Raw genomic sequence first — 27,595 nt, 5'->3', positions numbered from 1 at the left:
CCACTGTGTTACTACTCCTTACGTGTCTATAAGAAGGACATAGGTTCATAAGCACAATTTGCCACCAAAATTTTCCTTACGAGAAATAAAAAAAATATTAACTTTGCTTAATTTAGATTTATTTTTCGACTCCAATAAAACTTATCACTGTTATAAATAATTTCGTGAAGTATTCCTAATTATAACCGATTTCTTTATTATAGCCTGGAATATTCATGTCCAAAGTCACATAAGGAAAACAGAAATTCTTTGAGGGTATTTCAGTCTACTTATTAGGAAATCTTACCCCTGAAAATATTGCCAAATAATCTTTAAAATTCAAGGAAGTAATTCAAGTCTTGAACGTGTAAACTGTCTTCATTCACTAAGAAGGGCCAACCTCCATGTTAGTCCCATGTTTCAATGGGCTCAAAAATAATCAAGAATAGGAAGTAATTTTCGTTCTCTTTTGTGCATATTCTATTAAGCAAGTTTATCAATGCTTCAGTGCCTTACACAGAAACCTTAGCAAAACTGTCTTGTTAATTTTGTTAATCAAACTTTGCTGTTATCTCTCTGAGAGTCACGCATGGGCCCATTGGTCACAAATGGTAGGATAATTTGAATTATAAACGATGTTGAACTAAAAATGGTTCATTACCAGCTCTATCGCTAATCCATTTTGTTTAGAGTTAAGCTAATTTTTCTCACGACTTAATCTTTAGGAAAAGTTATTAACCAGGTCATACCTTACTTCTTCATAAGCAAAATTCTTTGATGGATCTGTTCCATAAATTATTCACATATGTAAGTTTTGTTTTGTTTTGTTTTTAAGCAAACTAAACATAATATGAAATTGCTGCCAACACTATGCCAATGTCCTGCATTGTTTTTATCTCATTAATTTTTAAAGGTTTTTCAAATTTCTGCCCTCAATCTCATTGATTTGCTTACTTTTCCCATTGGGTGGTTGTCTTTGTAATACATGCTTTGTTCCAGAACTTCTGACAAGGATACATCGTCATTTTCCCGTTTGGATTCTTCAGTCATACTGTCCATATTTTTTTCTCCAGTAATTTTCAGTAATATCAATGGCTCCTTTTTTAAAAATCACCTTTTAGTATACTTTACATATGACTTTAATAAAGTTTATCTTTTTCTTTTATGTTTGTCATAACTGTATAAGAAATCTTTGCATATTCCAAAGTCTCAAGGTATTTCTCTTTTTTTGTTTTTTTTTTTCCACCCAGAGTTTTATAATTGTAACATCTAGATTTTAGTCTATGAGTCCTTTTCAGTAATTCTGCGTTCATTATGAATTTCAAGGCTAATTTTTTTTTTCCAAAAACAGTTGTCCCAACATCATTTTTGGCAAAGACATTCCTTTCCCCCATTGGCCTGCCTGGCATCTTTACTAAAATTCAAATTATTGGGGTGACTGGTTGGCTCAGTCGGTGGAGCATGGGACTCTTGGTCTCCAGGTTGTGGGTTTTGAGCCCCATATTGGGCCTAGAGCCTACTTAAAAAAATCAATTAATCACATATCTGTGGACTTATTCCTGGTCTCCCTATACGGTTCCATTTATTTCTATGTCTGTCCTAACAGATATACCACCCTATCTTTTTATTGTAACTTTACTGTAAGACTTGCAATAAATAGTAAAAGTCATTTAATCCTCTTCTTCCTGCTCATTGTTTTAGTTCTTAGTCTTTGAATTCCCATATAAATTTTAATGTTTTATTTATTTTTGAGAGAAAGAGAGTGCAAGCAAGGGAGGGGCAGAGAAAGGGAGTCACAAAATCCGAAGAAGGCTCCATGCTCCGAGCTGTCAACACAGAGACCAATGGGGGGCTCCAACTCAGGAACCACAAGATCATGACCTGAGCTGAAGTCAGATGCTTAACCTACTGAGCCACCCAGGCACCCCTAAATTTTAGAATCATCTTGGTAATCTGCATGAAAAATTCAGGGGATTCCAGTCCCAGATTCATAAATCTACAGATTAACAATATTAAATCTTAAATTCAGTGAAAATTGTATAGGACCATTTTTTTTTTTACATTTTCTTGTATTTCTCTCAGGACTCCGTGGGAGTGTTCAGTTTCGAGGTATTATGCATGTTATATTAATTGTATCTCTATGTATTTTATGTATTGAATATTGTTCTAAATTATACTTTATTCCATATTCTAGTTCTTTCTACTATATAGAAATATAATACAATTAGTTTTGCATGTTGATCATGTTTTCTATAAGCCTATGAAATTGTCTAATTATTAATATTTTTATAGATTCCTTGGATTTTCTCCATAATGAGTCTTGTCAAGTGAAAATTGCGTTTTACTGCCTCACTTTTAATCTACATGTTTTTCAATTTTTCATGTTCTAATACACATTTTAGGACTTCTAGTATTGTGGTGAATTACATTTATTGATGTTCTAATATTGAACCAATATTGTATACCAGTGAAACACCACTTGGTTAAAATAAATTAATTCTTTATATATTTTAGTTGCTGCTGGCTAATATTTTGCTAAAGATTTTTGTATCTATGTATTTTCATCTATTCAAGCATCAATGTTTATATCTTTCCATTGTGGAAATAGATAACATATTTACTATACAAAGGATATATTTTTAGTACTTTTTCTGATTTAGGTATCATGGTAATTTTTGCCTCATTAAATGAAATTGTCTCATTTTCATTAAATGAAATAAGGAAACATTTACTATGTTTTCTCAAATAGGATTTATATTATTCATTCCTTAATATTTAATTGAATTTACCAGTATATTTATGTAGGCTTGGACTTTTATTTATAGAAAAGTTTTTAAATAACAATTATGTCTTTTTTCAAGAAGTAGGACTATTAAGGTTTTCTATTTCTTCTTAGATCAGTTTTAATCATTTGTGTCTTTTAAGACATTGCCAATTTCATCTAAATGTTTTCGCTTTGGTAGCATAAAGTTGTTCAATATATTACCTTAATACCCACTGTTTCTTAGATATTTAGTAGACTATATTTTCATTACTTTTTCTTACAAGCCAGTTATTTTTTTAATCAAATTTAGTAATTTGTTTAAAATAATAGCTTTTGGGGGGGACACCTGGTGGCTCAGTTGGTTAAGCGTCTGACTTTGACTCAGGTCATGATCTCACAGCTCATGAATTCAAGCCCTGCATCAGGCTCTGTGCTGACAGCTCAGAGCCTGAAGCCTGCTTCAGCTGTGTCTCCCTCTCTCTCTGCCCCTCCCCCGCTCATGTTCTGTCTCTCCCTCTCTCAAAAATAAATAAAAACATTAAAAAATATATAAATAAATAAATAAAATAACAGTTCTTAGTTTTATTGATTTCCCTTATGTTCATTAATTTTCTCTTTCAAAGATACCTGCCCTAATCATTGTTTTCTTCATTTTATTTACTATGTAAACTCTTCTTTTCCTGTTTTTTTTTATCATAGACACTGAAATCCTTTATATTATTATCAACTATAGTTTTGGATTTTCATATAATCACTCTTTTGCCTGCATCACATACTTTCAAAGGTTTTATTCCGTTAAAATCTTTTCTAATTTTTCTTTTGATTATATTAAATGCTGGGCTGAAGGTCCTAGCCAGTAAAGAAATGAAAGAATTAGGATGAGGGAGGAAAGAAAGGAAAAAAAGGAAGACACACAGACTGAATAGTGGGAAATAAAACTGTGGCTACTCACAGATGCATAACTGTATATGTAGAAAATCTAAAATAATCTAAGTATAAACTATCAGTATTAAGTGACTATAGTAAATTGCTGACTAGAAGACCAAATATAAAACTGAATTTTAGAATATTTCTAGATTTGCCTCCATTATTTAAAAAGTTTGGAAATCATCACTCTCATCATAATAAGAAAAATATGAATAAACTGAAAATTATCAACTTTTCTTAACCCATCTGAAAACTAAGAGTTCAGAGTATACCAACTTATCTGAAATATGAATGAAGGTGCATCCACAGATACAGTATCTGAGATCTGCTTTCTTGGCTCTACATAAATAAAGAAGGAGAAATTCACCAAAAAATAAATGAAGGTAAAATAAAATATTTTATTTTTATTCTTAACTGATTTAAGTGATAACAGTTTAAATAATGTTGTTAACAATATATTGGATAATTATAGCAGAAAAATAAATAAAATGAATAACAGCAAGCTCACATGATGCAAGAGGAAGAAATTGGTTACACTCATTATAAGATATTTGTATTGAAAGGCAAATGATATTTTTTAAATTTTTTTTGTTTGTTTTTGAGAGGAAGAGAGATAGAGCATGAGTGGGAGAGGGGCAGAGAAAGACAGAGACAGAATCCAAAGCAGGCTGTAGACTCCAAGCTTTCAGCACAGAGCCCAACGCAGGGCTCGAACTCACAGACCACAAGATCATGACCTGAGCCAAAGTTGGAGGCTCAACTGACTGAGTCACCCAAGCACCCCAGCAAATGATATTTTTAAAAGTGTTTATATAAAATGTAATTTTAAAAAGTATGTTGTAAAAACAAGGGCAAACAGTAATTTTGTTTACCAAAGAAATATAGCTAATATATTAATAAGAGATAAAATGGAATCAATAATAACTTCAATTAAAACCAAGAAGGCAGCAAAAGAGGACCAAACAAGAATCAAAGGACAAGTGCATTGAACAGAAAACAGGTACCACCATGGTAGATTTTAACCCAACTATACTGATAATCACTTTAAATAGAATTATATAAATAAATTAATTAAAAGACAAATGTAATTGTTTCTGTTTATTATAATTTGTTATGGCATATTTAATGGCCTAGAATGTGGTCTATCATGGTAAATAATCTGTGAGAATTTATCAAATTATTGAAAACTTAGTAATTACCTACCATTCAAATGGTTAAGATTAAAAAGACTATCAATACTAGTGTTCAGCAAGGATTTTAAGGAAAGACAACTATTACACATTTGCGATTAGACTGCAAATTGGTATAACTACATTGGATAAACATTTGGGCATTTTCTACATGATTTGCGCATAAACATTCTCTACGACTCAACAATTTCACTAATTGGTATATAATCAAAAGCATGACTATTGAACCAAAATAATTTGCATTAAAATGTTTATAACCACATTAACCATAGTGTGTAAATAATATAAATAATCAATTACTATTTCGTAGAATACTTTATATGATGATTTATTACACAATTGTAAAACTAGATGAACTAAAACTCTACACTTGAACATTAAAAAAAGTTCCTGTCACATGTAATGAATATTTCCAACATAACTTTGAGCAAATTATGCAAGGCATAAAAGAATTAATGCTGCATATATAACATTAACTCATGGGTTTAGAAGTCATGACAATCATTTTCTTTGGGGAGAAGAGAGATTAGAGATCAGGAGGAGCATGAGAGGGCCTTGTTGGTGATATTCTATTTCTTAACCTAGGTGGTACTCATCAGGGTGTCTTCATTTTGTGTTGTACATTTGAGATTTGTGAATTTGTGCTACATTTAAATTTTCAGGAAGTTTCTCCTATAATTGCCTAAATATACTGAGTGCTTAATTTTACAATTATTCTAAGTAAACTTGAGTAGTAGTACAATGAGTATTTTACTGAGCATGGTTGACGTGAATTCTCATTCTAACATTTTCACTAATGGTGTATTTTTCCACAAGGAATGCAGCCTCTCTGTATTTTATTTTTGTTGTTGATAATATTAAATAATTTCAAGTTCCTTTCATATCTAAAATTTCAAAATAACATATGCCTAAATGTTCTCAAATAAAACTCCTTGCTAAAATTCATATTTCTTATTGAATTCTTAAAAATATGGGCATTGCTCTAAAATGTATATTTTAAGGGGCGCCTGGGTGGCTCGTTTGGTTGACCACCCCACTTCAGCCCAGGTCATAGTATCAGCTCGTGGGTTTGAGTCCTGCATCTGGCTCTGTGCTGATAGCTCAGAACCTGTAGCCTGATTTGGATTCTGTGTCTCCTGTCTCTCTGCCCCTCCCCCGCTTAAGCTCAGGCTCTCTCTCTCTCTCTCTCTCTCAAAAATAAATAAATATTAAAAAAACATTTTTGAGTGTATTTTAAAATCATTAATTCTAAAAAATACATACAGAATCACTGATGAATCAAGCCAATGTGCACAATTAGGATCCGATATTATTCTCAAAGCCATGCAGTAAGCCCAATCATTGAAAAATTCACAGCATAAAAGACCTCTTCTTCTTTATCAAGTGCTTTTTAACATTTACAATATAGTATAAGGTAGGCTGAGGAGAAAGTTGCCTAAGTGGTCATGGTTATATGATGATGTCTTAACAAGGCAACTACTTCCCCATGGGGCTAGTCCAGCTTTACCTACTTAGTGGATAATTAATACATTTTAATATTTTCCAAATACTCATTATTATGGTGACTAGTTGCACTTGATTATCTAGCATCACTGAAGCTCTATCGTCTGTCATCTGTAAATGACAGGCATGGCTCAGTTTAGCCAACAAAGTACTTTACTTCCAAGATTTTGACTTGTGATTAATCCAATTATCTCCTCTGCTGTAAGGAGAAAAGATTATATTGGATGGTTTTGTTTCCTGCAGCAAAGTAATTTTCTGCATGACCAGCAATAATGTAATGTGGGGGATTTTAATAAGAGGCAATTATTTTTAAAATTAAACCTTAAACAGAATGCAGATTGTAATAATATGGCAGAGATGTGCACAAAATTATGAGTTACTTTAAAAACTGTTAACCCTGCAGTGTGCTCTAGTATGAAAACAGTGCAATAAAGGGAACATAACTGAGACAGAAAAGATTGCTTTCTTCTAAAATGCATATACAATAGTGAGACTGACAAGATGATACTCCCTTTCTATGGTATTCCATAATTTAGTGGGCTACATTACTTTTATGTTTGAAATTAGCAGGCTTTTTTTTTTTTTTTTTTTTTTTTTTTAGGCAGGGAAGCACTGATGCAAAGGATACATGATAATAACATTTTTTTCTTACCAAAGACAAAATACTATATCTGAAGTAGAAAAAAAGGTAAGTTTTAGCAAAATTAAGTCATCAAGTGCCCTAGGGAAAAATAGAGCCTCCAGGGTGTCACTGTCATGGTGTGTAAATTGTGAAGATGAACAATGGTGATTTCTGAAGGATCTCTGGGGCCTAGAGTCTAAGTTTATTTCCATATGTTCCACTCTAAGGACAGAAAGCTATCACCAACTGAAGACAGTGTATATTCCTTTGCAATTTAGTCCCCTTTTGATATTAGATTTCATATTTGAGGATATTTGAGATGAGATTTTCAAAACCAGACAGTAGCTAGAAAGGTTTTGAGACAGAGGAACACACACACACACACACACACACACACACACGATACTTGGTTTGAAAGGAAACCTTGTCCATTGACACACAAACTATTTCTCATGAGTTTCATGGTTGCTTAGCTTATTTTTGTGTGGCACTATGACACGATTTCTTTCTTAACTCTATTGTCCTCAAAGACTGCTTCAAACTAGTTAAAATAAAAATAAAATTTTGTTGTGTTAAAATGCTTCATTTCTAACGCGCAAGTCTATGCATATCACATCAATTTCAAAAATGCTTTAAAATATTTTCCAGTTGAATAAACCCTTAAATAGTAATTAAAAGTTACCATTGCTTATGAGGTAGTGGATCTTCTGCTAAGTATTACATATTTATATAACAGACCACAGCGATGCCCATCTTGACCAACTTGTCTGAAATTACTGCATTCCGCTTACACTCCAGAGACTGCTTACCCAGATCTTCTTTATTCCCTGAACACTTGCTAACTCTTCTGGCCATTTCCTCTAAAATTAAAATGTTCTAACAGATCACTGAAGACGTATGTTAAATGATGAGAATATCATTGGTCATAGAAACTGGCAAAACCTTCACTCTACACCGTTTGATTTTAATTTCTAGTTGATATTACTGTTCATTTACAAATAAAAGAACAGTTCTGAACGATCATGGTTTGCAAACACAACCATCATAGATTTGTTTCCTGCCTCAACTCCATGTTCATTAAAATGATCAGAGTGACTATTAGTCCTAGTGAGAATGTTGCTTCTAAATTAATCTTGCATTTTAGAAGTTATTGAGGTTTAGTGAAGGTTATACAGAGCTCAACTACAATAGCCATCCATCTTTTTTCTCCCCTGATAAAAAAATATTTTACCCTATAAAACAGCAACAAAAGGAAATTCTGAAGATCTGTGTCCCAATGCAACACAGAGTTTTAGAATTTAGCTCTTTACAACATCAGTGAGCTTTGAGTTTCCTCAGATATTTTTTGTGCTGAAGCTATGTTTCCCCAGTGATTGAAAGAGAAGTTCTGTGCCAGGGCAACCTGAGGAAGAAAAAGATGAAGTTGGGTATAAGATGAACAGGAAGACAAAGAAAAGGAAATGGAAGGGGGGGGGGGAGAAGGAGAAAAAAGATTTGTCCAGAAGCACTTTTTCTACTGGCCTCAAAGATTGGATTGGTGATCAAGAAAAAAAGTTGAACCTAGAAGTTGAAAGAACTGTGTTCGTATAGCCTATGTACAGTTTATTTAAAATATAAAAAAATACATGTGCATTTTATATAAAATATTATATATAGTGTGTTAGATGTTGATAATGCTATGGAGTAAATTTAACTTTTTAATGAATATGTGGATAGTGTTTGAGGGAAGGTTTGTAATTTTTAATTGGGTTATACTTTATTATCTGTTATCAAATTTTTGACTAGTCATCACTTAGTTTCTAAAAGAATTGTATCATGTTAGTTTTAATTTTCATCTATTTTGCGAGAAGTGATCATAAGGATCTTGTTATATGCTAAATATCCACTTATTTTTTCCCTAAAGTCTTCGTATTCTTCAACAATTATGTGTTGCATTATTTATTCTTTTTCTCAATAATGTATAGACTTTTAATATATATTAATTTGCCTATTTTTCCATAATACAATTTCAATTATATTTTCTTGACCTTCATTTGCACTTTTCTCATTGGTGACTGCTTCTCTTTCATGTGTTACTCTCTTAACCTTCAGCTCTGCTTGTCAGGTTTTCTGTTCTTTTTTTCTACTTAATGTCAGTGAAACCCTTGATCTAAAAACTTTTCTGCATTGATCATTAAGCTACAATTCCTAAAGAATAATTATGTTTCTTAAAGAATAATAAATAATAATCCAAAATTCTGTATTGATTCTTCTCAGGGTTAAAAATTTGGAAAAAGGAGCATCTGGGTGAATTGGTTAAGTGTCAGACTTTGACTCAGATCATGATCTCATAGTTCATTAGTTCCAACCCTGCATTGGGCTCTCTGCTGTCAGCACAGAGCCTGCTTCAGATCCTCTGTCCTCCTGTCTCTTTGCTCCTCCCCTGCTTGTGGTCTTTCTCTCTCTCTCTCTCTCTGTCTTTCTCAAAAATAAATCAACATTAAAAGAAATAAATTTTTAAAATTTGGGGAAAAAATCAATTTCTCAGAAATGCAGGAAGGAAATCCTTCACTTAAACATGATGTGAAGTTCTAAAGAGTTCGTGCACTTTAATAGTAAGAAAATATTTTAAGACTGTTTGGAGGCAGAATGTTGAGGACATACAATCAAAAAAGTGCACCTTGAATCACAAGTAAATGTGGTCCTAAAATCAGGTACCTGGACATGTTCACTATCACGTAATCTCTCATTTCACTTGTTGCAGTTTGTATATGCAATAATTGCTTGATTGACTGAGATAAAGTCGGGATTTATCTTCGTATACTTTATAGCACACATATCCCTAAAAAACTCAGAAAAATATCAATTTTCATTTATGTGTATAAATAAATTTTAATTTCTTACAAGCTAAGTAAAAAATAGCTAAATTGTATATTCAACATTGTCTTTACCTTTGTTTTCTTTATGACTTAAAATTAATCTAACAGATTGAATCATCATCCCATTCTCAAAGAACTGGTCAAATAATTTGGTTTCCTTTTTTTTTTTTTCCATACAGAATTCATTTTCTTCAATCCATGTTACCTTTGCCTTTAAAATATCTGCCAACTGAATAATCAAGGCCACTTATTTAATATTCTTCTTATATTTGAGGTCAGACTCACGAAATATCAAAAGAAAGAAGACACAATGATAGGTAAAAGTTATAAAAGAAAAATAAATTTTAAAAAGCACAAAGCCAGGGGGGTCATGCCCCCTTTACAGGCTTTTAATATCATGTAAAGGTTATTCCACTAATTGTTAAGATGATCATAAAATGTGGCAGACTTAAAGAACAATGAGATATTCCATGCGGAGACTGCTTGTTGTCTCCCCTATGGCCTTGTCCTCCATACATCACCTCTAATTTTTAACTGACATCAAGGCCAACTGAAATAGAAGATACATTTCTCATGTAACTTTGAGTTCAGGAGCAGCACGTGACCAAGGGAATAAAAGCCAAAATATAAAATAACAACCCATCCTGAGAAATGTTCTATAGGGCTTCTGAGATCCATTTTTGCAGCTTCTTCATCGCTCTTTGGAATTAGCCATAAGATGGCTACAGTTTCATGTTGGACTATGAAGATAGGAGCTATAAAGAGTGTAGTAAGAAAGGAATTGGGAAACAGCCTCGTTCACGGCCAACTTAAATAACTACATGTGACTTTTACTGTCACAGTGAACTCAACTTCTACATTTTAAGCCATTATTTTTATGTCTCTGTAATTCACAGCCAAACATTGTCTGCACAGATATAGGAGATGGTACCAGGAATGCTTCTTTGCAAAAAAAAAAAAAATACAAATTATGTTTTGGCTTGGGGAATTAGCAGGGCAGTGAGAGGTAGAAACATACATATCACAGGCTGGAAAGCTGGTGAACTTGCCAGGTTTGAGTGAATAAGTTATCTGCTTTACCTTAAAAGACAATCATACATTGTTTCAGGTAAAATATTGGGGGAAAGTTGAGATTATTTTTATAATTTTCATTGTGCTGACTGTTTTTAAAATTTCCAGAAAGGTCCTACAAAAGATAGATTGATTTAGGGTTGGGGTGGATTCAGTACAGATAGAGAAATAAGACAGAGCTTGATAAAGGAGACTTTCTCTACCTGGAATCTACAAACAACAGCTAACCACACTTACAAGTTTGAATTATCTGGCATCACCTCTTTCTTTTTTAAAGTTTATTTATTTATTTTGAAAAAGAGGGAGAGAGAGAGAGAGAGAGAGAGAGAGAGAATCCCAAACAGACTCCACACTGTCAGCGCAGAGCCAGATGTGGGTCTCAGACTCATGAACCTTCAGACCATGACCTGAGTTGAAATCTAGAAACAGTTTCTTTTTTTTTTTTCAATGTTTTTTAATTTATTTTTGGGACAGAGAGAGACAGAGCATGAACGGGGGAGGGGCAGAGAGAGAGGGAGACACAGAATCGGAAACAGGCTCCAGGCTCCGAGCCATCAGCCCAGAGCCTGACGCGGGGCTCGAACTCACGGACCGCGAGATCGTGACCTGGCTGAAGTCGGACGCTTAACCGACTGCGCCACCCAGGCGCCCCTAGAAACAGTTTCTTAACCGACTAAACCACCCAGGTATCCCTCTGGCATCACCTTTATTTCAAACTGAAACTTAGGAAGGACTCTACATAAGTTAGTAGATTTGTGCCCTTCCCTACAAAGACCATGATCTTAGTGACAAAGCTGTTGGATGCTATATCACAAGGAAAATGGACAGAACCCAGAGGCTAGAAAAAAGAAAACAAGAGATCTCACTCACACTTTAAAAATTGTGTCTGTACGGAGGCTTTGATTGTGATCATTTGCATATACAATTGACTGGACGCAAATAAGATCTTACCATATTTTTCAGGGAATTTTATTGTTAGAAAAACCCTTAATTTGACATATAATTAAAAGCCTTAAACAATCCCCATAGCCAGATGATACCAACAGGAAATGGGCTACAAACTCTCACGATGGCCATCTCTGCAAGGCACATCTGAGATATGGCAGCCCTGGAGAGCTACTGAATAAGGACACATCTTTCTCCTCTCTCCTATGTCCCCAAAGACAAATCCAGGGTCACAATGGGCAATGGGGAAAAAAGGTCTTCCCAAAGAGTGAATCATGCTATTACACTGTAAGCTAGCTAGGAAACTTGCTCTTATTGTCAGAACAGTCTTTATTAGTCATGGTGAACATTATTTTCTAAGCCTCATTGGCTATCAGCTAATGTATTTCTCATACTCTACTTCTCTTAATGTAATATCTATTCTCATATCATCAGTTTATTGGATGTACATGGGCATGTATCTAGTATTTCAATTTGTAGATTTCAGGATCACTCTGGGCCTTGTTTGGGTCTGTTGGGAAGAATTCCATGTCACTCATAGATCTTGAATGTTTACCTACTAATGGATGTGAGTAAATGGATGACATTAGGTTTCTTTCCCTTTGGGAAAGGATGAATGCGTTATATACTCAGAAAGACTAATATCTATCTACATGTTAGTTGCCAAAAGGAGAGGCCATAATAGAGATTGCTGCTTTCTATCACAAAAGCCACTCTCCCGACCTTTAGATGACCGATTTCTTCACAGGAAGGTAGGCACGTGGAAAAATGACAATGGAATTAATAGAATTTATAATTTCTACTTGATATAATTCATAAAAATTTTAATTGTGTTGTCTTTACGTTGTTGAATTGTAAGCATTCTTCATATATTTTCGATACCAGACCTTTATTGTATAGGTGATTTACTTTTTGTCTCCTTCTGTAGAATATCTTTTCACTCTCTTGAGTGTGTCCTGTAATGGACTGAATTGTGTCCCACTCAAATATATATGCAGAAGCCCTAACCTGCCATGTGACTGCATTTGGGGTCTAGTTCTCAAACTATATTCACATATCAGGGCTTTTGTGTATATTGCTTACTGTCAATATGTATTTAATAGCCGTGAGGCAGGTTTAGTATATTCATCTGGTTCCAAATTTTTCTAGTACACTAAAACCTTGGGTTGCAAGTAACTTGTTCTGTGAGTATTCCCCAAGACAAGCAAACATTCATAATAAATTTTTTTTTAATTTTTTTTTCAACGTTTTTTATTTATTTTTGGGACAGAGAGAGACAGAGCATGAACGGGGGAGGGGCAGAGAGAGAGGGAGACACAGAATCGGAAACAGGCTCCAGGCTCCGAGCCATCAGTCCAGAGCCTGACGCGGGGCTCGAACTCACCGACCGCGAGATCGTGACCTGGCTGAAGTCGGACGCTTAACCGACTGCGCCACCCAGGCGCCCCATTCATAATAAATTTTAACTTGATTAAAGAGCGATGTCTTGCAGTATGAGTAGTAATTGACGGCACACATCACATGATCACAACTGAGCCAATGGTTCTTGAAATTCACTTTGACATACAAGGGCTTTGGATTACAAGCATGTTTCTGGAATGAATTATGCTTGGAAACCAAGGTTTTACTGTAAATTTTTCTGACATAACACCTCCTTATGTGAGAGAACAAACTAAATTAGTCCCTGAAGGTTTTAACCTAAGCCAATAAATTTCAGGTTCTTAGGTTCTATTTTTAGGAAAGCAAGTAATAATTAATGACAGTCATAATTACTGGCTTTTCCTGTTGCATAAAACACTTGAGGAGACAGAATTCAATAATAGGATTACGAGGATGCTCAGAAAATTATATTAATTTTATTCTGTGTCTATAAATTCCTATGTTGAGAACAGACAAATAAATACGACCAGACAATATTTTATGGAATAACAGGAAAAAGAAAACAAAGACAGAAATATGGTCTATTTTGTTTTGTTACAGAAAAGGCAACAATAAGTATATCTATAGCTTCTTCAGTTTAGAATAAATATGACAAGCAATAATTCTGAGACAAATTATTTTAGTTTCTACTTTGTTTATTCTGAGAATAAACTATTTCTTAACAATCTAAGAAAATAACAGAGCTCAGCTTTAAATTTACCAAGATTTTCCAGGAATTTCACGTTACATAGAAAGTGACCAAGGAAACAGATCTTTAAAAATTAAATTTAATTGCTTGGAAATGCATGAGCTTCGAAGAAGTAATTAAATTGACAGTGAAATTACTCTTCAAAATTTCATATCTTTATAGGAATGTGAGTAATACAATTCATACCATTAAGACTTAATCTTCTGAAACACCAGTGGAGAGAGATGAAGCTTTTAGATAGCAAGTAATATCAGAATATCAGAGGTTCTCAGCTGTGTGAATTTCTGACTGAGCTCCAGCAGAATTTGATGAAGGCAATAATATCATTGTGGAGATTCTTAAAAAATGCCTGACCTTCTTCAGACCTGACAGTTCTCAATATCAGCCACTTGTTGCTAAATAGGTTGTTACGTGTTGCCCTCGTCAAAAGAACAGCAAACAGCAAACATTTTGAAATATGTACATCAGTGGTCTGTGTCACTTACTCATTTCTTAAGAACATTCTACCAGCAGTTCAAAGGTCATTTTTTAAGTTTATTTATTTTTATTAGTTTTTTAAGGGTTTATTTATTTTTGAGTGAGACAGAGAGAGAGAGAGAGAGAGAGCACAAGCTGAGGAGGAGCAGAGAGAATTTGGGAGACACAATCCAAAGCAGGCTCCAGACTCTGAGCTGTCAGCACCAAGCCCAATGCTGGGCTTGAACCCACGAGCTGCATGATCTGAGCAAAAGTCAGAAGTTTAACTGACTGAGCCACCCAGCTGCCCCTAACTTTATTTATTTATTTTTGAGATAGTGTGCATTAGCAGGGGAGGGGCAGAGAGAGAGAGAGAGAGAGAGAGAGAGATGGAGGGAGAGAATCCCAAGCAGGCTCCATGCTCAGCCAGAAGCCTGATGCAGGGCGTGATACCTTGACCTTAAGATCATGACCACGAGATCGTAACCTGAGCGGATATCAAGAGTCAGGCGCTTAACCTGCTGAACCACCCAAACACCCCTCAAAGGTCTTATAAAGAGATGTTCGGTGATGTTATAGCATCCTCATCAGCCGTGTGTGCTTCGGATTCAGATTATTGCCTACAAATCACTAACTTTTAGTATAAGAATGGATAGGAGTTACAATACTAAATGCAAAGAAATTGTAGAAAGGTTTGAAGTGACTTTAAAAAGTCACATAGCAGCAGAAATGAAGTTGAATACCAGAAATCTGAGCAAATTTTTGTAATCCTGTAATGACTCCCATTTTGTCCCTCCTCAGGAGTGTTACGAGAATCGAAACAAAACAGTACACAAAGACATTTTTTTTTTTCAAACCAGGAAATGTCCCTTAATTATAAAGAAATTTAGGCAAAAAAGTTAAAGTGGTTTGCCCAGATCATAACAGCATGGGACAGTACAGCTGGGAAAGAACTTTACTGTCTCTGCATTTAGTTCTCAATCATAATTTCTATCACTGGCTTAGAAATCATTGATAGAACATTTACTTTGCTTCAGTCCTTTTGTGTATCTTCAGGTCACAGGTCATCGGCCAGAAACCCTGCCTTTAAAGATTCCACCCCCCCCCCCCAACCCCGCCCAGGTAACCTATTTTATTTTGATCATTGGAGGTAAAGTACAGTTACTAAGACATTGCATAATGTTTTTCTCTTATCAATATTGGTACTATTTTTTGGTCTCCAGAAAGTCCGCATTCAATCATAGATTTTTTCCCTGAATCATCAAAAATACAATACTGTTAAATTGATTGTATTTTCATGTTTTATTTTTAAAGCCAACAATGTAACTCTAGGTTAAAATATTCCCTGATGTCTATAATTCCATAATTATTTTAGTTTAGTCAAATTTGGGTTTACTTAAATTACATTAGTCTAGGAATTATTTAGTCATAAATAATGCTTTTCAGTACTACAAACACCTGAGTTCACTCTTCTTTCATAGGAGAAAAAGCAATATTGTCAGCATAGGTTACATAGAAGCTAATAAGAGAAAAGTGCCTTCCTCGTGATACTTATGTTTTTGTGGAGATAGTAAAAAAAAATCAAACAAAAGGAATACTTTGAATATTAACAAATGTTATTTTGTGTAAGATGTCATACAATTGTTTCCTCTTGTCTGTTTAGACACTTGACTTTACTTTCATTTTCACTCCATAAAATATTTTAATGAGCACCTTTCTTTTTCTGTACTCAACATATGAGTTTAGAAATGAAACACCCTTTCATTTTTCCCCAGTATGATAATGATACCAAGAACTAGTCTGAGGTTGATTGTATTTCTTTCCAAAGCAGCATTGTGTTTATTTCTAATGTAAGGAACCAAGACACCTCTTCCTCATAAACACTCAGTATAATATTTATCCACCTTTCTCTCAACAAGAAACTTAAAGACCAAAGATACCAACTATTCCCTATGCCTGGGTAGAGCTCCTGGAATTAATGAGCTGATTCACACAAAGTAAGCCTAGTTACTGAAGTATCAAGTTCTACAAATAATAATTCCAGTGTGTTTTTCTGAATCAGAAGTTTCAAAATGAAAGTACAGTGTATTGTACAGGAAAATATTTTTTTGTTGTTGAGATGAGTCTGAGATAAGAGTTTAAAATGCTACCTTTACATTCATGAAGAAGGAAAACCACCCCAGTGACCATTGAATGGCCATCACCACTGACCATCTTTTTTTTTTTAGTTAATTTTTTTAAATTTTGAGACAGAGTGTGTGTGTGTGTGCTAGCATGAGTGTGGAAGGGACAGAGAGAGGGGAGAGCAGGCGGGAGATAGAGAGTCCCAAGCAGGCTCTGCAGTGGCAGTGCAGAGCCCAACACAGCAGCTCTAACTCATGACCTGAGCTGAAATCAAGAGTCAGACACTTAACCAACTGCATCATCCAGGGGCCCCAGACCTGGCCATCTTTTTATTTCCTGCCAAGGTTGGCAGAGACTAAGAATTCCATTTCCATCAACTAAATCTAAAACAGCTAAGGCTCAAGAAGGCTAAGGATTAAATTCTTTTTTTCTAAGAAAGGAAAGAACTTAAAAAAAAAAAATAAAAATGATGTTAGACACTAGAATATTAAAGAACACGGAAGGAGGGGCGCCTGGGCGGCTCAGCCCATTGAGCGTCCAACTTCTGCTCAGGTCTTGAGTCTGCACCCCTCATTGGGCTGTCTGCTGTCAGCGCAGAGCCTGCTTTGGACCCTCTGTTACCCTTTTTCTCTGCCCCCCCCACCCCTCCCTTCTTTGTGCTCTCTCTCAAAACTAAATAAACATTAAACAAGTGCGCGCGTGCGCACACGCGCGCACACACACACACAAACACACACACACACACAGAAGGAGGAGGTGTTTAGATGCACTGAAGAAAGAGAAATATTGGAAAAAAGGGTCATCTTCCGCTTGGAAGCTGGTGCAGGTTGTCATAAGAGGATTCGTTGACAATCTTATTTAAATAGCTTGAACCACACTGTCTAATTAGGAGCCACTAGACCTACATGACTATTTTAATTTATATTAACTAAAATATAAAAAAACTTAAAATTTCAGTCCCTGAGATATATTATCTATACTTTTAGAGCTCAATAACTACATGTAGCTCATGACTACCATGGTGAATTGTGCAAATATAAAACATTTTTTTCTTGTAGAAAGTTCAATTAGACAATGTTAAGCTAGTTTAAGAAGAGAAAAGGGGCAGAGAAGAGGAGATAAGAGTTTTTCCACTCTAGAGTTCATGAAACGGGATTTTTTCTGCAGAGAATTAAATACATTTTTCATTAATAAAACATAAATCATAAGGTTATGAGTAAAGGGATATGTAATTGGATTTTTAGCCAAAGGCAAGATTATGCCCTTTTATATCATTCTAAGTAACTTTGAATTTCTACTTTAGGCCAAGGTATATTTCCACAATGTTCATGTAAATAGGATTCTATAAGATTATTAGCTGAGGGTGAAACAGAAAAGGGAAGAAGGGGTTCAATGAACTAAATAATCATGGGAAAGAATTTCTTCCAAATCTATATTTTTACAGACAGACCATTCACATGGCCATATTATATCTCCTAAGACACAATCTAAAAACATACTTAAATTTCTTTTAAAACCCAAATTGAAATGAAACATCTGCCTGGATGGATTTTCCCCTCTTTTACTCAACTAGTAGGAGACCCTAGACCATATTTTAAGAAGAGCAGTTGTAAAGGATGAGCCCCGGAAGTATTCTAATCAAAAGTGTGGTGGGTAGCTGTCTGCTCAAGAAATATCATTTAGTGTGAAGGATGAATTTGAGAAGACTACGTACAAGAAAACTGTTTTGAAAGTCATCTCATTAATCCATTCATAAATGACGATATATTTAATGAAATCAGGAAATTATGGCAGAAGCAAAAAATTTGAATTTCAGAAAATGTTAGAAAATCAAATTGTAGGACGTGATTTATAAGAAATGTATGTAAAGAAAGGAGAAAGTCTAACATGCATACCCTTTTAGGCACTGGATAATGCCAGAGAATTTCCAGAAACATAGCATTTTAGAAAAATGATAAAGTATTATGGTAAAATACAGTCTTTTATTTTAAAAAGAAGATTATTTTTAGATCATTGTAAATACCTTAGTAGAATGAGGTAGTTATTCTCATTTCCCACCTCTCTCCTTCTGTCCCAAGCTGACCCAAACAAAATTAATTTTTCCTCATTTCATTATTATTATTATTATTATGTTAACCACTATTGAAGACATTAATGTATGTGATAAATAAGAATGAAAGTCTGGGGCTGTACAAGGCCTTCGCATCACAGCAGTGCAAAATATTTAAAATATACGTTTGATCTTCCTTTGGTTATCTGCCTGGCAACAGTCTCTTACCTGTTGTTCTTTTAAGGTCAGCTGCCTTACCTGATATACTGTATCTATTTGTCTTTGTCCTCTACAGTCCCAAATTTCTATCAATTGATTACACAGAATAGTTTAGGTTTCTCTATTGTCTTGTCTGCTTCCAACCACGGTCTCAAGGCTTTATGTTTTATTCTCCAAAAGATGTATCTAGATAGTTTTTTTTAACCTCAGATTATTCCTTTCCAATTATGGAGAAAAAAAAAAAAGATCCTTTTTGGTTCCCTCCACCCCAACTGTAGTTTTCAAGTTCCTGATATGTTTTCTTTAGATACCAGTGTTAATACTTGGACCTTCTTCGACATATACGATTTCTTGAACATGAAACCTGTTTAGATTTATTAGATATATTTCCAGGTGAATTCTGACACATCAGTTTATCATGCAGACAAAGTATTAAGGCCATTATCAAGCGAACTCTTGGCTGACAGCTGTACTAGAACTTCTAGAACTAATCAGCTGGCAAGACCCTGTTTGGTACGATGGCCCACAGATTTAACAGTTATAACTGTTTGTATTTTTAGGAGAATAGAATTACAGATATTTGTTTTGTCCCTTCTGATGCCACTGATTATACTTCATCAAGCCTGAATTTATTTAAATATGATCGGTGTTTCCTCAGCTGGTGAACTACTTTTTTTTTTTTCCAAATAACTAATTATATACACTGTTGCAACTCCTGGCAAACGATGAATATTAGACCACGTGATTTATTAGTAGCTATGATCTGCCTATTTATATTTACTGGTATTTTAAGTCATTTGTTTTCCTAGTGAGGTTTTGAATTTTCCTTTTAACACCAGTTTACTGAATGTGAATTGCTTTCTCACTTCTTTTATTTGCACACATTATTTGGGTGGCAATTGAATGTGTACAAATATGTTTTCTATATTTCTTTACTCTCATAGAGTAGTAAATCACAGCTCATTAATGATATAAAATCCCTATGATGTCATTGCATTTTCTCATTATAAAATGAAGTATTTATTGTATTCCTCTTCGTGCATTAGGTATACGGATCCCAGCTTTATAATTCCTATCCATCCAAGGAGCTTATTCTGAGGAGTAAGGGAGATGATACTAATAAGAACACTGAAAATTATAAAGCTTACCTACTAGGAATTGTGTACATGTATGTGTTAATGATTTGTGTGTGTGTTACTGTGTGCACGTGTGGTGTGCAAAAACAAACCTACAGAGGACACTTTAAAAGGCAACTGACAGAATAGGAAAAGATATTTGCAAACGACATATCAGATCAAGGGTTGGTATCCAAAATCTATAAAGAATTGATCAAATTCAACACCCAAACAACAAATAATCCAGTGAAGAAATGGACAAAAGACATGAATAGACACTTTCTAAAGAAGACATCCAGATGGCCAACTGACACATGAAAAAACGCTCAACATCACTCATCATCAGGGAAATACAAATCAAAACCACAATGAGATACCACCTCACACCTGTCAGAATGGCGAACATTAACAACTGAGGCAACAACAGATGTTGGCGAGGATGTGGAGAAAGAGGATGGATCTCTTTTATGTTGTTGGTGGGAATGCAAGCTGGTGCAGCCATTCTGGAAAACAGTATGGAGGTTCCTCAAAAAACTAAAAATAGAACTGCCCTATAACCCAGCAACTGCACTGCTAGGTATTTATCCAAGGGATACAGGTACACTGTTTTGAAGGGACACATGCACCCCAATGTTTACAGCAGCACTATCGACAATAGCCAAAGTATGGAAAGAGCCCAAATGTCCATTGATGGATGAAAGGATAAAGAAGATATGGTATGTATACTTATACAAAATTGAGTATTACTCAGAAATCAAAAAGAATGAGATCTTACCATTTGCAACTACGTGGATGGAACTAGAGGGTATTGTGTTAAGCGAAATTAGTCAGAGAAAGACAAATAGCATATGACTTCACTCATATGAGGACTTTAAGACACAGAACAGATGAACACAGGGGAAGGGAAGCAAAAATAATATAAAAACAGGAAGGGGGACAAAACATAAGAGGCTCTTAAATATGGAGAACAAACAGAGGGTTACTGGAGGCATTGTGGGAGAGAAAAAGGGCTAAATGGGTAAGGGGCATTAAGGAATCTATCCCTGAAATCATTGTTGCACTATATGCTAAATAACTTGGATGTAAATAAAAAAAAAAGATATCTGTAAGGTCAATTTACTATATTGAACACGTTAAAACTAAACAAAAGGGAGATTATGTATGAATTCTCATCAAAGTAATTCCACAAGAGTGAAAGTTATTCTTTTTAACTGAAATTACAAAGACTCAACTCCATTTAAAAGATTTTGCTAATCTGGAAAAGATACTTATTCTTTTACTCCCATAATGCCTTTTTTCATTGTATTAAAAAAATTTACAACTGGCTACTACATACCACCCCTTCTAGATTTGCATGTAAATAAAAGCATAGACTAGTTTTCATGTAGCTGTATGTGAAATTCTCTACACACACAAATAATTGCCACTAAGTAAATATTTATGGGGAAATGTGTCCTGCTCATAGAAGTATTTATAAGGATACTGAAGATCAAATCAGGTTTGGTAATTTTGGTGATTGAATGAAATTTGGTCTTAGGATATTAAACTCCTTGATATTAAGGTATATTGAAAACAAGTATGCCAACCAACTTTATAATTTTGTGCCACTTGTGGTCAATGTTTTAAGCAATACAATATATATGTTGTGTAAACATTCAAATTAATGGAATGATTGGTCTCTTTCTGTCTGTGGTCAGGTGATAAATTTTCAGCTTATATCCACACAAATATTCAGGTTATCTGGCCAATTACACTTATGACTTTATGTCCTAAAATCAACTACTCTGTGGTTAATATTTGTACTAGATATACATAAACTTTCAATTTTGTCGGAAAACTTTCTGAGAATTCAACAAACTTCGTTATCAATCTCATTCCATCCACTCCTGCAGTGGTTGATATTGGCGAAGAACAGAGAAAGCCTCTCTTCAAAGTTCATTCCCTTCCTCTTGTCCAACATGGGCGCTATAGGCACATCTGCAAAGTGGACGTGAGCGTCAACATGGACATCAACGGCCCATGTCTAAACCCACCTTAATTTGCATGCATTACGATTCTTTGCTTTCTGAGTTTTAGAGACCACCATCTTGTTCCTTGTTACTTTAGTTCCTATTCTCCATTTATCCCCTTGGGTTAACAAGACTATTATAGAATGGCTTTGATTCTCTCATCCTCTCATGTCTTTCCCAAATATGGTTGGAGCCAACTGTTGAATACTGTGCATTAGTCAAGCCTCAAATCTCCTCCCCCAAACCTTACAAGGTCACCCTGCTGTGGATGCTCATCTGGTGGTGAACCTGGATCATAAGACATTTCGATATATTTTGTTAACACTTAATCATTGATAAGGGCTTTATAAAAACCTCTGAAAATTGTTTTTAATCATCTTATTCCTGATCTAATTTAATGATCATATCTTTTTTTTTCTTTTTTGTTCTATAGCAATTTTTGTAGCAATTTTTCTGATTCATTTTACTTTGCTACATCTCATTTAGTTGTTGCTAATTGCTTGAAAATTTTAATTTTAGTGTATATCGATAATAAACCTATATATTTTTGATTTAATTAATGGCACCAATCTTTATTGGCCATCTCCTATTTCTAAAACACTGTACTAGGTGCTATGAGAAATACTGAGGAGAATAAATCATGTTGCACTTGAAAAAATATAGACACATTATCTTGAGGAAATTAACTATCTAGAGAAATATCTGAGCTGCCATGTTTATTGCAGTGTTAGTCACAATAGCCAAGGTATAGAAACAATGTAAGTGTTCCTCAACAGACGAATGGATAAAGATGATGTGTATGGTAATTATATACAATGGAATTTAATTCAGCCAAGAGAAAAAAGGTAATCCTGCCATTTGCAGCAACATGAATGAAACTTGAAGGCATTATACATGTTTCAGGAAATGAATTATCAAATATGTTAAGAATAAAGAGACACAGGTAACAGTCTGGAACACTGGATTCAAGAACCTTGGTTACCATCATAATTCCACTAGTAATGAGTTAGGTAATGCATTTACATTACTGAATGTCTTCAGGCTTAGCTCTTTTCTTATATAAAGCTGGGTATTATTATATATTGCTTGTTCTTTTCCAGATGAATCATTAAATAGTCTCTTTAAAAAAACCTACTCTTGGGAAATATTTCCTATCTCATTTCCTATATTGAGGATTCACAATATGTTTATTTTTTTAGAGAATCTAAAACTCATAAAATATTTTGAAAGTATATATTTCTTCGTTTATCACAGTATTTGAAATATATGCAACTGAGAAAGTCTTTTTTCCTTGTATCTTATACTAATGATATCTAGTAAAGTCAATCTTTTGTAAAATACCTAAGAAAATGTTGAATGAAATCTTATCAAAAATTACTGCCATATCTAAAATATTGTAATTGATCAAGGTGGTTAATGAAAGACAGCTTCTTCTGTTTTAATTATCCTTTAATTTAGTTTTTCATTAGACTTTGAAAAGGTAAGAAATACACTTCTAAAAATTCTCTACATGCCCACGTCCCACAGCATCCCAGAAGAATGAATGAACGATGAAGTTCTTTCAAGGTGTATCAGCTAAAGCATGTTAGATCTGTGGTAACCTGAACTATAAAGATATTAAGAAATGAATAATGATTTACACAAAACAATTGATCATTTTGTTACCCTCCTGACAGGAAAAAATAATTAATTGTAATGTTGCAAGTATATGAAGTTAATAAAGAAATTAAAAGTACTAAAATTCTTAAAACAAAGTATTTCAGCAGATTATAAAAGTTCTAGACTGTTGAAAGCTCTGCTAAACAGAGAAAAACACACATGTGAAACTCGTTATTCCAAATACAGTAAATCTAGAAATGTCAGTGATACACACACAGTTTTGGATGACTAATCACAATATTTAGGGCAAATTAGACAGGGATGAATGTGCCCCTGAACAATAAGGTTGTTCCAAGGAGGTTATTAAATAGGACAGAAAAGATTCCCTGAAATCACCTTCACAGGAAAGATATGGAGATGAATTGGCCACTAGCTATTTCTTATTCCTCTTTTCAACATGCAGATGAGGCTTCAGACATGGAACAGAATAGAATCCATACCCAGCAATGCTGTTGTGTATGCATAATGTGATTTATAAAACTTTCTTCAAATAACAGTGAAAGGGCTCAGCATAAGGGTAATTATAAGCAGGATCATCTAAAGAATTTACAAAGACAGGAAGCCTACAACTGAGAATGAATGGGTCCATCAATAACACAAATAACACCATGTGAGACAACGATGTACAAATTACAAGGCAGAATGGACTTATTTAACAGCACCTGGGAACTTATCCAGGAATATTTTATGTTTTCTCTGAAAGAACATTTAATGTGCATAGAAAATAGGGCAATTTTCATGACAAAGTCCTAAATAGAGGGAACATTCAAATGTCATCAAATTATGCCTCGTCTAAAGCTAAAATATAAAATGCCCTTCCGACTTTTTGACTAATAAAGTGTATGTGATCTGTTTCTTATTTTCTTTGATCAATTCTTATAATAAAGACACCTATTTAAATCATTGTCAGAAATTATAGTGATTGTATTGCAGTGGCAGAATATTACATTCATTCAATTACAATATTCAATTACTAAACTTGTTCAATATTAAAGTAAATGCCACAAATATTAAATGTTAAAAAAACACTGCCCTTTCTTTAATTTTTGGCTATGAATGCAGAATCAAATTAAGAAATAATTTGGTTCAAATTTAGAAATAACCACTTCTTTTTCTTCTGTATATCACATTTAAAGTGTTTGCTTTCATATTCATAGATGAATGTTTATTATTTAGTATGATACTTTCAGTGAACTTGGCCATTTTGCATGACTTTGAGACATGCTTATTTTTCCAAGAAATTTCTTCAGCTGTCTTTTATGTAGGACTTGATAACCAGTGTCACTTCATACAATCCAGGTTGCACAAACAAAAATGAGGGGAAAATCTTCACATGAAATGAACTAGTTTCCCAGATTTCTGTACAGCTATTTGGCCTACAAATTGTAGTCATGTCTGTAAACCTAGAGATGTATGTTTCTGTACCGGGTGGGGGATTGCCAGGTGGATCATAATAGTTTCTAACATGGCAATTACCATAGGCCGTGTCATAAAGAGTGGTTAAGTGGGAAAGGTTAAGGAGTAAGTGCAGAGGGAAATAATAGAGTTAGGAAAACTATGCAAAGGAGAATAGAGATATAAGAAGATGCAAAAAAAAAAAAAAACTGTTCCCATAATTGTGCAATATAAAAGGAATTTAAGCACAGTGAATATATGTCAAATATGTCTGCTTATTGAGTTCTGCCTCTTAGGAACTGGTGTTCATGTCATAAAAAAGAAGGAAATTGATTTTCTCCATAACAGTATAAAAAAACAATTTTTTCTATGAATTATTTCCTTGAATTTAAAGTTGTTTTTTCATACATTTATGTTTTTTAACTCTTCACATTTTCTGCTGAAATTACATTTTTCAGTCTACACAGGGATTTCCGTTCCCACATTGATAAACCAAATATCTAAAGGCTTCTTGATAATTAACTTTTTTTTAATTTTACTCTTCTTTCTCCAGTTCCTTTATCAAAAAATGACATAAAGCCAAGGAATCATCAGAAACACTTCCCTGCCCTTTTTCTGCCATATCCAAGGAGTCACTGCATTATCTCTGACTTAGAGCTCGAGTTTACTTTCCCGCTCCATCTGAAGCATTATGCTCTAAGGTTGTAGCCATCTTAAGTCCCACCTGGATCACTGATCTAGCATTCAATGGATTATCCTGATCCAGTAACATATTTCATACTCACTAATTTCTGAAACTGCGGTAGGCCTTGATGGTGAGTCCTTTGCTCAATATCTTTCAATAACTTTTAACCACCTTCAAAATGAAGTGTGTATAGAAGGAAGATGTTAAACCAAAATATTTTTGTTCTGGGAATTTCCAGATCCTACATGATTTAAGGCTTCATTAGTTATAAAATAAAAGGCATCCCATGTTCTAGGAGGAAGGCAGAATTTGTCTGATAATGGGGAAGTCATTGCTTTGTTACAAGTATCAAGATAGCGTCAGAGTGGCATACTAAAATTTAGGCAAGAAAATACCCTAAAAGTAAATGTGCTTGATGTTTCAGGTATTTTTTGAGGAGAGAAGAGGAAGATATCTCAGAATTTCCAAGGTGGAGTTTTTTGTATGTTTGGATAAAAACCTAGTTGTCTCAGACCATAGAGTTTTGTTTTGTTTTGTTTTGTTTTTCATTGCTGCTTAAGTCTATAAGGCAGCTAGAAAAGTATACAGCTTTCACCTGAAAGAAGAGAGATAAGCAGAAAGGACTTTCATTTCTAAAAGATAATGGGGTAAGGAGAGAAAAAGAAAAGACGAAAGTTTAGATATGTATTCTGTATTTAATCCCAGATTGAGCCAAATGTTTGGTAAAAATCAATTGGTTGCAGGAAGGAACCAAGATGGCAGAACAGCATGGAAGTTTTTTGCGTGTCTTGCATCCATGAAATACAGCCAGACCAGCACTAAATGATTCTGCACACCTAGAAAACTGATCTGAGGATTAACACAACAATCTGTACAACCTGAACCACAGAATTCCGCCGGTACATGGCGTGGAGAGTTGAATTTGGTGAGAGAGAAGCCACGGAAGGCAGAGAGCCACTTTTGCTTACAGAGAGGAGGGAGACAGGAACAGGGGTGGTGGGGGGAGAATATGGGAAAAGTACCCCTCCCCAAAAGCAGCTGGAGAGAAGGTGCAAAATTAGAAACAGCCACAGGGACTGAACTAAAAAGGGAGTAAGGAGAAGGAGAGGGTTTAAGTTCCATTAAGACTGTAAACAGGGGGAGTCCAGAGTCTGAAACTCTGCAGCTCAATACCTGGTGGTGCTCTGGTGGTAAGGGCAAATCCCCAGGAGCAGAGGGGGTCTGGGAGGTTCTTGGGCCACACGGGGAAAAGTGGTTCCACTGCTGGAAGAACATTTGGTAGACACTGTTGAAGCTGTCTGGTCCAGCAGACCCCAGAAAACGGCCACATTCATTGGTGCTGGAACAAGGTCATTAAGGGTGAAGCCTGGTGCCAGGGTGTGTGTTGTGATTTTCCATGGTTCCTGAAACTCTGAGGTTACACTGTCCCATGATTTTTTGGGGGAGCAGGCTAGCACCTGGCCACAGTCTCGGGGCACTGGCAACAGCAGGGTCCAGTGGGCGTTCCTGGGTGCAGTTAACACCCATCCATTGCTCGGTGAGACTCTCTGCAGAAGGGCAGAAGAGGCCAAAGCCACTGTACCTCAGAAGTGGGGGGCCGGGGAAGACAGCTGCATCTGAGACAAAACTCGTGAGGGAGGTGATGCCTGGGGCGTGGCCACGGACAGTGTGGAAGAGGGAAGTGGACAGAAGCCGAAGAGAAAGGACGGGTGCATAATTGCTGATCAGGGAAAACAGAGTTCTGATACTAGAGACTGGGTAGCTGGGTGATGCCATTTTCACCACTCCCTCGCATGTGGGCATGCACCTACAAGTGCCTACAAGCACCACAACAATCCAGCCCAGTAGGCTAGCAGTGGCACCTAATGGAGAACGGAGCCGTTACAATAAGCCCCG

The sequence above is a fragment of the Panthera uncia genome (genome assembly GCF_023721935.1).
Source record: "Panthera uncia isolate 11264 chromosome A1 unlocalized genomic scaffold, Puncia_PCG_1.0 HiC_scaffold_17, whole genome shotgun sequence".
In the NCBI taxonomy this organism is placed as follows: Eukaryota; Metazoa; Chordata; class Mammalia; order Carnivora; family Felidae; genus Panthera; species Panthera uncia.
This window is presented reverse-complemented; position numbering follows the sequence as displayed.